The sequence below is a fragment of the Apteryx rowi genome, unplaced genomic scaffold (genome assembly GCF_003343035.1).
Source record: "Apteryx rowi isolate R43461 unplaced genomic scaffold, aptRow1 scaffold_515, whole genome shotgun sequence".
Lineage (NCBI taxonomy): Eukaryota > Metazoa > Chordata > Aves > Apterygiformes > Apterygidae > Apteryx > Apteryx rowi.
This window is the reverse complement of record NW_020450778.1, coordinates 179,960-192,204: the sequence shown is the minus strand read 5'-3', so window position 1 is coordinate 192,204 and position 12,245 is coordinate 179,960.

Below are 12,245 nucleotides of genomic sequence, written 5' to 3'. Positions count from 1 at the left end.
CAAGAGGAGATGTCTACTGAGGCCTTGATTAACCTTCCCGAACAGAAAGATTTTCATGTACAGTTGGAATAAAATCCCTCTACCACCCTGACTGTCTCTTCTATCACTATTATGTTGCATAGCAGAGATGTGTCTAATCTCACATTTGCCTTTATCATTCCCGCAAAGCTTAGGTGAGCCTGCAGTTCTTTTACTCTATGGGCTTAGAGCATTTGTGGACTTCCAATGAACTGCAATGAGTTTTTCACCATGCCCTAATTCTATATGGAATTGGAACTGAAAGCAGTGTATATTCAGTGCACTGTCCTCTGCTGAAAATAAACTAGATGCCAGGAATGTAATATCAAAGATCTCTCTGATCTGGGAAAAGGCTGACAGTTTGTTGGTAAGTTATTGGGAGTAGTAAAAGCAAAGGCTGACTGAAGACCTGGATAAGGAGCTTAAAAAGGCTGACAGATGAAACTCAGTCTAGATAAATGTATAGTGATGACTGGGGGAACAGATGTTCTAGCTTTGCATACACAAGAACAGGCTAAGTATTACTATTTAAGCTGACATTTACTGTTTAAGAATGAGGTCTTGGGGTTAAACCGATTGTTCATGATAATGAACTGCAGGTGATGAGTTTCTTTGAAAAGGTAAAGGTGCCCTGCACACTTGTGTAAGCAGGTAATCAGTACTGTGAAGTAGCTGTGTATTCTTACGAAATTTTAGAATCTACTCTCAATGCCAATAGCTGATAGGCAAACATGCCTGATCCATGACCTTTGACAAATATTTTATGGAAATGGACAGCTGTCAATCACAACAGCTTTACTTTTTTCCATTAAGTGCACATGAGATTTGACTTCCTCACCAGGCGGCAGCAGTCTGTTGTACAGATATAGATGGCTCAGTTTTAATACTGTGAACAAATCCTTTAACTCAGCTGTATTCTTACTAGCATCCAATGGTTGAAGTGTGGATTGTAGTAACAACTCCTAAGTGATCTCTTCGCTAATTGAATGTTCAATGCAGAGACCAGTACCATTATCAAATACAAAGGCATAGTATGCCATTGTAAGTTATGCTCTCTTGCAGAGAATCAGCAACATGGTCTGCTTCCTCAGGTAGTTCTAAAGTCATTTAATAGTAAATGAAAACACTTCAAGTGAGCAGATTCAGATAAGAGAGCTAGTCTATAACATTAATAGCCTATGCTTGTCCTCCCTCTGTGATAGACGAGTTAACAAAAAATATTATTGTATCATGCAGGTATGTGGAAGTGTTTATCAATATTAACAGCAGCAACTTCAGCAGCAACTTCCTGCTACTTCACTAAAGGAAAGATTAACAAAATAGCTTATTTTTCTGCAGTGATTACATCAAGCTTTCCAGGACACCAACATAGTTCGCTGTTATTTGTGTAGATTCACGACAGTCACCAAATGTTTCTTGAAAATTTTGTATTTGTTGCTCATTTCTGTATTGATGCATTATTTCTCACACCTTGTATGCCACCTGCTGTACAGCTTGGGCAGTAATCTCTGCATCCCAGTTTCTCCTCTTACACCATTGTTGACAGTCTTACTAGCAACAGGTCTAACTTTTTGAAATATCAGGAATGCTACTACAAGCAGTCTTTCCATCCCCACCATAAACTTGTCTCCAATAATTTAATTTGCTATACTGCCAAATTAGCATGCAAGTATCAGCTGCCAAAGCAACAAGGTACTTTCGTTGTCCACATAACAAAGTTTATAGCACTCAGCTCTCACAGGCCTGCAGGCAAGAGTGGGACTCATGGACAGCACAGCCCTGACTACAGCAGGATATGCTAGTGCAACCCATCAGTTGGCAATCACCTGGGGTGTCTATGGCCTGAGGTACCACACTGCAGGGCTGTGTGGGAATGTAGTGATAAGAAATAAAATAACACTGCAGAAACGCTCAACTCTGGTAGAGCTCTGTGGGAATATAGCGATAAGAAATAGAAACAAAATTGTAAGGGAACAACAGAACCTGATTGGATAAAAAGACAATTTGGCTTGTGATTGGTTTAAAGTGCTGCTTTGGGGGAAAACAACAGGGGAATTATACAAGATTAATGCCATCCTACATGGTGTGGATCCTGCTTCGGACAGCTGGACTGACCACAGGATTCCACCTGGTGAGAAGGGGACACCTGCACTGCGATTCTTCTGCGACTGATGGGGCAGCGAGGGATCAGTATCTGTAAGACAGCAACTTAGTGGCGAACCTGAAGCATGCATAGAATAAGATTTAGCTGCCCGGCTATAGCGAATTAGGCTGAGAAATTAATCTAAGAGTAATAAACACTTATTGCTTGCATCCATGCTACCCCTGGAGTCCTTGCTGTTTTATGGTCTCCCTTAAGTTAGTGAACATTCAAAATGATCCTTGGCATAATGCCACATTCAGCTACACTGCTTTAGATTTCGAACAGATGTGGCATGTCCCCTTCTGCCATTTACCCACAAGCAAATTTTTTTACTTTTTCCAGGACAAGATCCATGACAAGAGTTAAGACTGATCAGCGTCCTGCCAGCCCAAGCCATTTCTTTGCTTGACCTGGAAGCCTGTACAATTCTCCAAAAAGCTTCAATTTTATGGCGTTGTAAATAAGGAACATGTAGCTGAGCAATCTCACTAAAGTATCAAGGTGTTCTTACTGTGAAAGCTTTCTCCAGAAGAGACAACTGCAGTGCTGAGAGACAGCCGAGCTGCTCTTTAGCCAGTTCCTGGAGTGCGGGATCTCCACTTCATACCTGGGATCCTTGCAGTGTTTGGAAATAACATATTAAAACAGACAATTCCAGTCTCCTTCATGGCAGAGCCCAGTTCCTGAGCAAGGCTAGAAATGGGCGAAAACCTGTTTTTCTGCCTGTCCCCATGAAACTGCTGCCACCTCCTGGAGCAGCAGTACCACCGCCATGCAGGCTACGGCCAGCGGGGCTGTGTGGGATTGGAAAGAGCAGGTCTGCTGGCAATATAAACTGGGAATGAGAAATTCTTCCAGCAGCTGCCAGGTCTCACAGCAAAGCTTACAGCCACAGCAAAATTTGTGAAAATATCCTATCCCCGTGTTTTAAACAGGTAGGGCAGCACTGAACATCTCTCCCATGTGGCGATGGACAGAGCGCTGCTTTGTCATTTGGTGGGGGAGATTCTTATGTAACTCGTTTGTGAAGATGGTAGATAGGACGGCTATAAACATGATTTGTCTCTAGGGGCTGGTGCTGTAGAGAAGTAAATCTAGACTCAAATCACCCTTTAACCTGCATGTAATCCAGAATCAACAGATACCATGTGTATTCCACCTTACTAGAAACTTAAAATCCATGGTATTTTGAGAAAAAGCTAGTTCCTAATTCTGTTCTCATTTTTCTAGTTCCCTGCCATTACAGAATCACACAGAATCACAGAATGGTTGAGGTTGGAAGGGACCTCTGGAGATCATCTAGTCCAACCCGCCTGCTCAAGCAGGGTCACCTAGAACACATTGCACAGGATCGCGTCCAGGCAGGTTTTGAATATCTCCAGAGAAGGAGACTCCACAACCTTTCTGGGCAACCTGTTCCAGTGCTCTGTCACCCTCACAGTGAAGAAGTTTTTTTCTCATGTTCAGATGGAATTGTCTATGTTTCAGTTTGTGCCCGTTGCCTCGCGTCCTGTCACTGGGCACCACTGAAAAGAGTCTGGCTCCATCCTCTTGACACCCTCCCTTCAGATATTTGTACACATTAATAAGATCCCCTCTCAATCTTCTCTTCTCCAGGCTAAACAGGCTCAGGTCTCTCAGCCTTTCCTCATAAGAGAGATGCTCCAGTCCCTTCATCATCTTTGTAGCCCTTTGCTGGACTTGCTCCAGTAGTGCCACATCCCTCTTGTACTGGGGAGCCCAGAACTGGACACAGCACTCCAGATGTGGCCTCAGCAGGGCTGAGTCGAGGGGGAGAATCACCTCCCTCCACCTGCTGGCAACACTCTTCCTGATGCACCCCAGGATACCATTGGCCTTCTTGGCCACAAGGCACATTGCTGCCTCATGCTTAACTTGGTGTCCACCAGCACTCCCAGGTCCTTCTCCAGGGAGCTGCTTTTCAGCAGGTTAGTCCCCAGCCTGTACTGGTGCAGGGGGTTATTCCTCCCCAGGTGCAGGACCCTGCACTTGCCTTTGTTGAACTTCATGAGGTTCCTCTCCGCCCACCTCTCCAGCCTGTCCAGGTCYCTCTGAATGGCRGCACWGCCSTCTGGTGTATCCGCCACTCCTCCCAGTTTTGTATCGTCAGTAAACTTGCTGAGGGTGCACTCTGTCCCTTCATCCAGGTCATTGAGGAAGAAGTTGAACAAGACTGGACCCAGGACTGACCCCTGGGGGACACTGCTAGCTACAGGCCTCCAACTAGACTCTGTGCCATTGATCACAACCCTCTGAGCTTTCTGGCCGTTCAGCCAGCTTTCAATCCACCTCACTGTCTGCTCATCTAGTCTGCACTTCCTGAGCTTGCCTATGAGGATGTTATGGGAGACAGTGTGGAAAGCCTTGCTGAAGTCAAGGTAGACAACATCCACTGCTCTCCCCTCATCTACCCAGCCAGTCATTCCATCATAGAAGGCTATCAGGTTGGCTAAGCATGATTTCCCCTTGGTGAAGCCATGCTGACTTCTCCTGATCACCTTCATTTCCTCCACATGCTTGGAGATGGCCTCCAGGATGAGCTGCTCCCTCACCTTTCCAGGGATGGAGGTGAGGCTGACTGGCCTGTCGTTTCCTGGGTCCTCCTTCTTGCCCTTTTTGAAGACTGGGGTGACATTGGCTTTCTTCCAGTCCTCAGGCACCTCTCCTGTTCTCCATGACCTTTCAAATATGATGGAGAGTGGCCTAGCAATAACATCTGCCAGCTCCCTCAGCACTCGTGGGTGCATCCCATCAGGGCCCATGGATTTGCGTCTGTCAGGCTTGCCCTTTTGCCATTCTCCTGGGAGGCATGGTAGCACTGAAAACATTTTGCTCCTTGCAGGAATTCTAAAACTGATATATTCCCTTGACTATGAGTGATGAAGACACAGTCTCACAGGACAAAAACAGTCCTCTTTTTGCCCAGGGACTGATTGACAGTTACAGGGAGAGTTCCATTGGTATATGTACATTGTAGGGGAATGCCTCTGAACTCCTCAGGTATTTATACCATGTAGCCAAGAGTAGACCTGATTTTTGCATTGAATTTCTGGCAGGGCAAGATATCAGTTCTTGTGATCCTGGCAGTAGGAAGTGGGGAGAGAAGAGAATGCAGACATTCAAATATGCCTACAGAACTGCAGCAGTAGATACTGAACCAAGGGGAAGTAGAGGGCAGAGTGAGTAGGGGAGGAGCCTTTAGCTACAGTAAGTATTAAATTCCAGTCTGATTTTTGAGAAAAGGGGCAATGGACCTCTTCTTTTCCCTACTGTTAGTTTCAGTAGAGGCTGCCCTGTGAGTACCACCAGTGTACAAGATGTGACTCTCTCCTCTCCAAAGGCTGAATATGAGAAGCTAAAAATTGTTCCCTAATAGCAGTAGATAATATTCCTAAATGACTGCACTTTAAACCAGAGAGCAAGAAACTGAAGTATTCCTTTCTTTTCTACTGGTACTGTCAGCAGCCTACTACTTGGCCTGTAGAGCCTGGCCCTATATTTGTCTGCCTGTTTTGTCCTCCCCAGCTTTGGTATTAGCAATAGGATTCTGCACAAGTGATCTTTCCCATGACCTCAGTTTCCCAGGTCTCCCTTCTAACATTACTTTGTGTATGACTGACAACATCTTCAAAAAGAAAAAGAGGAGGGGAGCTGTGGAGAATCCCCCCACTGCCTTGGGACAGCACAGGGAAAGAGTCACATGGGATATTTTTAGAACAGAATCCAATGGCAGTGATGTGAGGAGGGCACAGTGAAAAACACAGCTGTGAAACCTAACACTTGGCTTCATATATACTGAGAGCAAGAACAGCAGAGAAACAAACTGAGGAGACACAGCAGAAGAAAAGTGTGAGAGAAAGTTATGGGAGGATAACAAGAGAATGGTAAAAGAAGAAGTGACAAAGAGGTAGTGAGAACCTGGGAAAGAAAAGGCTAAAAGAATCTGGGAGAAAAATGGCTAAAAGAATGAGCCAGGAGGAGAGGAATGGATTAAAGTGGCCATGTTACGGAAATAAGCAGAGATGCTTTAAGGACAGAAAGGCTGAAAGGACAGGAAGTGGCCAACTGACTTGTCAGCACTCTGATGTAGATGATTCATGGCCTAAAAGGCTGGCCAGCAACTGCCCAATCTACGGTCTCTCTTCATCCCAAGGGATAAAGGATTCGTAAGTGACTTAATTATTGGATTGTGACACCGCCATAGATTTTCTAAAACAGAGAAAAATAGGAATAATTCCTACAGTTTTTGAGGCCAGGTGATGACTTACCCTCTCTCTTTGACTTACAGGCCAGAATGCCCAGAGAGTCTTTCTCCTTTCAAGATCTATCACCAGATCATTCTCTCTAATTATTTTTAAAGGGAAAAATCCACTTGCAGTGCTACATGGCTGACAACTACCAGTATTAAAGCCTCTAATAGAATACTTACGTTACCCAACAAAAACAACAGAAGCTAAATAATGTCACTTCAAAAACAGAAGAGAGGAGCAGAGTGGCTGTATCAGCTGTCCATGAATATGGACTCAGACAGACATTTGAATGTGACTGCTTTATGTAAGAAAACTAATGTTTGTAGCATTAGCTTAGCAGTGATCATATGCCCTCTGCTGCTGTCTGAGATCCACTTGAGGCACTTACATCCAGAATTACAGTTCCCTGTTCACCTGCTACTTAATCCTTATAACTGTTCCTCATTTCTTCTTGTTTCAAGAAATGCAGAGGAGTACAAGGTTAGCAATTCAGCACCTAGCTAGCATCGATCCACTAACTAGCTGCTTTTTTGTGATCCCTAAGGGACTCAAATACATGATCATTTACAAAGAATGTCTAAATCTATAGCCACCTCTTTAATGAAATAGGTGGTAGCATAGTTGCCTCCTGATCATAAGGCCTATCTGGGATGTGTGTGACTTGAATTCAATTTCCTGCTTTTCCCAAAGGATTTAAATCCCATCCCCATATCCTTGGAGAATGCCTTTGCTATCAGGATCTGKGGGGGGGGTATCACTCCCTACGCCCAAGGTCCTGAAGCTATGCAACTTCACTGAATGGAATTTGAAGTACTATAGTCTTGGGGAGAGAGAATAAATAAAGGCAGTACTTACTCTGTCTAATCCAAGCACTGGTTATTCAAATAGACACTAGAGTAAGGAACAGAATACAGGACTTCAGGGGGCAATAACTTGACAAGCTTATTGGTATTTTTCTGCACTTTTAGGCACTCTCTTTGAAAATTCAACCTTTGCTTCTCAGATTGCACATCTTTCCGGTTAAAGAACTAAAAGTTTTGGGTTTATCCACGATTAACAGTATTTTTGGTAAAACTCTATTGAGCTGGAATAGCAAGGTGGTGGGTGCTTGTGGTGTGCCTTCATGAAGCTCTAAGAAATTTACATCCATTATACGTCAGGATTTGAAATCAAGCTTTCAGCCATGAAGAGTTCTAGGGTGACACTAAAAATCAGAAAATTCTTCATTCATCTGCAGGGCAGTAGGTCAAACACAAGAGCAAGACTTAACAGCAGACAATGCTGGATTGAAAGGTACCATCTTGGTCTTCAATTCAGCCTGCTCTTCCCACAGGCAACCATACAATCTCCTGCATAAACCAGTTGTTCTGTCTTATATAAAGAGGATCTCTATCTTTCCTGTATTAACTCAAAGATGAAATCTCATTCTCAACAGCTCTACCACAGTCTTATTTGTCTTCATACATTGCTACCAAAACTTTGCATGCTCAGGTACAAACAGGCTACCATCATTCATTTTTAGAGGCCAGGACTCTATTCATGCTATTTTTTAGTCAAACTGGATGGGATGATGCTAATTCTCACTTCAAATATCAAAGGAAGTGGTTTCTGAGATATAGTGCAAACTGCTACCTCAGCTTGTCCAGAGAAGTCTGAGGAGTCATGAAGAGATGCAATTAATCTTAATTCTCCCAGTTGGCAGTAATCTCTTAAAGTACTTGAACCAGAAAGTGAGGCACCAGTCTCCATCCAAGGATCCCTCTCAAATGTGCCCAAAACATGTCATAGGCCAATATAGTCTGTACTCTCAGGGCAGAGTAATGACCTCAGGGCACTCATTAACACCTAGCATTTCAGAATTTTAACCACCTCTTTTGGGAGCCGTAAGAAAGGGCGGTGAAAGGTTTTAGGGCCTAAGAGACAGAGGGCACTGCAGCTCTAGGAAGAAAGGAAGAACAAGAATCCAGGTTATCTGTGGTAGTCTGTAAAAAGGAAATTAGCTCACAACCAGCAACTGCATTTCCATACAACTCTGCAGACTAAGCGTCCCTACAGCTCAGCCCTGAGTCTCTCCAGCATTCTTTTTTCTGGTCCAGTGAATTCAATGATGTCAATTTGTTACCCTTGGGGATTAGGGACTATTCCCATTTTCATACTGAGAAAAAGAGAATATGGCCTCATTTCTGCCTTTGAGAAGAATGTACTGTCTTTGAGTACTGGGTCACCTGCTCAGGCAGAACTGTCACAAGTTCTTCCTAAAACAAATTAGGGAAGGATATTTGTAAGGAAAGAAGTTGTTTAGCCCCTTAAGGAGAGAAGGGAACAGCTGTCCTGTAAGGAACGATCTGTCTTCCTGCAGGTATTGTACTCACCAGAGTTTGTTGGTATCGGAATGTTTTTGTTGGAGAGGCATCCCCAGTCATATCTCCAGAAGCAATGTCTTGTAGAGCAGGGGTTGTTCAGGGCAATGTCTTCCCTTCTGGTCCCCTCTGCAAAATCATGGAGTGAAGTAGATGCCAGGCTTCAGCTAAAAGCCCACAGAGCACCCTGAGAGGGAAGGTTATGGGCCAGGGAAAGCCAGAGAGGGAGAGTGTAACCAGAGACTCCCTGCCCCCTCCTGTTCAATCTGTGCTTGGACACAGCAGCCGTTTCCCTGCTTTAATATCTCTCTGCTGCCCTGGCACTGGGACAGCTCAGTAAATTAACAGGTGGTGAGGTTTTCCTCTCATTTCTCAGGCAGTGTGACTCTTCACTGCATTTGGAAGTGGTCAAGTGTAAGACCATAGAGAGAAAGGGGGCCAATGACAGAGAGACTAGGGATGAAGACGGAAATCAAGAATGACCAAAATTAGAGACGAGAGAACCTTCTTGCAACTTGAGAAGAATTATTTACTATCACCTGTTTCAGGGACAACTTTGTGAAGTGTTAATACCTGATAGGGCAAGCTCTCCCCAGAAGTCCTTGAAAGACTATTCTTTGTTTAAAGTACATGGTGTCCTCACATTTAACATAATTTGTCTCAAGTCTATACCATGTCTCAAGTATATCCATTATTTCTGATTCTCTGGGCATGATACTTCACCATAGCAAAATCCTCTTCTTCCCAGTGTTTGTACCTTCCCAAATCTTCATCCAATGGCATAACCAGCACTCAGCCAAGCTGTATCTGTTTCAGCTCTTATAGATTATTTCAATTTTCCTTCTAAAAATTTTCCCCATCATCCTCAGAAGTGAGTTTTATGTTTTGAAACATTCTTAGTGATATACAGATCCCTGCAAAGAATGCCTATAGTAAGCATCTAAATACATGTCCTCTCATTCCTTAGAACTGTTGTGAAAAGGTCTCTCATTTTCCTTGGGTAGTTATATATATATATATATATATATATATATAAAATATTTGATTAGAGATTACATTGAAATATGGAAGTTGAAACAACAAAATAATGATGCTAAAGATACCCAAATTGTTATAGCTAAAACTAGTCCAAAGCTGCTTAATAGCATAGTCTGGAAGGGATTATGGGATTTTGAGGATCTTGGAATGTCAGTAGGGGCATAAGGTAAGGATCCTGCCTCCTGCCCTTCTTGTGTCTTCTGGGTCTTTGTCACAAGAAAAGCAAGGAGTAACTAAGAGGGCAAAGAGACAGGAGAAAGGGTGGAGGCAGAGCACTGCTCTGGACTACTGCCTTGAGAAACAGAGCACAGAGCAGTAGTGGTAACTGCTACATTCTTGGTTGAGTGGTAGCTATCATCTCCTATATCCTGAGGCAGCAGCAAGCCCAGAGCTCTGTGGGCAGCAGAGCAGTTAATATGGGCTACAGCTCTTCCCACACCTGTTTTTCCCTCTGTTATCTGTAAAGCTTTTCAATCAGGGAAATCTATATATCTAGGCAAAGTAGCCAGCTACTTAGGGCAACGTCATAGCTTCCCAGGTTGTTCCCTCGCATTAAATAAGTTTGGATTATTTCTACATGTGACCTTTTCCCCCAACCCTTTACGTCATTTCTGTTTTGTAGACTTTCCAAAAAACTCCATCCAGTTTAGGATCATCTGAGTGCCAATGGCATGCTAGTTTGTGTATTTTTGTTAACCACCTGAATATATAACAGATCAAAATCTAGATACTTTCGCAATATAGCAAGATGTTCATCTTTGTCAAAGCATGGCTTCTACAGAAATGTTACTGTCTAAGCTGAACTGTGCTTATTTTGCAGCTTAAGATCATAACTTTTAGAAGTGATAATAGAAAAAAAAAGTTGAGCCTAAAAAACAAGGATTCCAGTTATTTTTTGCAAGGTAGAGAAGTGTGAATGTAACTCTGAATTCTTTGAAAGATGGAGTGAATTATACAGGAGGTGTCTTCTTAAGAATTTGTGTACACAGGCATAATAATGCAAAATAGCCAGGACATTTTAAGTGATACGTAACAGTGACCATAAGCAAGGCGCCAAAGCAGATGAACGGCAACAGAAGAATACTGACGCTTTACAACCACAAGCTGAATTGGCAATAGCCACAGCGCTAGGCCAAATAGCATTACAATTGTTCTTTGTGAAGCTAAACAAGACCAAGGCTGCTAATGCCTAATGGTTGATTATAACTTCTCTGGAGATTCTTGTATAATTCTTTCCCTTTAAAAGAAACTTCTTTTCTATACATATACTCTGCTGACATCACAACTGTGTAATAAAGAAGATCCATTACATAGACGGTATTTTCTTTTCTTGTATTTCGTTAAGCTTAATAATTTAATGAGGTGATGTAGTGAAGAATTCTCATACCCTGATGACAAGAATATCACAATACATTGCTGCCTGCAACATGTCAACAGTGTACAGGAGGAGTCTCAGCTAGGCACAAATTTTATTTTACAAAATGTTGTATACCTTACCTTATAGATTGTCAAACAAATCTTTTGATGTTTTTGCAAGCATGCCTTCTTTCAATGCCATTCTGTACATCTTTTTTTAAAAAAAAAGATCAATGGCTATTTTTACAGTCAAATCCTTTAAGTATCTATCACTTTTTATAAAGACAAATGGGGAAACAAAATCAATTTGAAATTACTAGTTGTATTCATTTACTGAATCGTTCCACTAACACAGTGATTTTCATTCAATTTGGATTTGTAAAATACCTTGTCTAAATCCAGTTCCATTCATTGTTTTCACTCCCCTTTCCACAAAACAAAATAGAACAAAACTTTCAACATTCTTCTTCTTACCTTTTATTTTTAAGCCAATATAAACCGGTTAATATTTTCTTGCTATCCCACCTATTTAAATTGTTCATTAAACTATGCTGGTAGTTTAAATCTTATTTCTCTAAAAACAAAAACATCTTGTTTACTTTATCTTCTGTTCTACTACAAACACTTTCTGCACAGGTAGATGTTGGTGATTCCACTCTTCCACACAATTACTAGATTTCTGGTACCAGCATTTGGTATTACTGAAATACTAATGTATCTCTTTCCATAAACACAGAGCTCAGAAGAAAGAGCCTTCTAGGTGTCACAGGTGACACAGAATAAGTGACAACCTGTACTGGATCTGGATACTGGGATTTATTTAAGAATGAACAAGATTAGAGCTTTTACCCTTGGCTCCCCCTCAGTGCACTTCTGATCTGTGAAGGTGGGACAGAAAGTGGTGTTGGTTCTGTGCTGCAGTTAGCTGTCTCAAGCATTACCAGCCAAGGTCCCTAGGCATCCCCTTATATTCATCCCTGCGCAGCTCTCTGACCTCCTGGATCTTTCCCCACTTCCAGAATCTTTCCTCCAGCCAGAATCTTCACCTTCCTTCTGGGT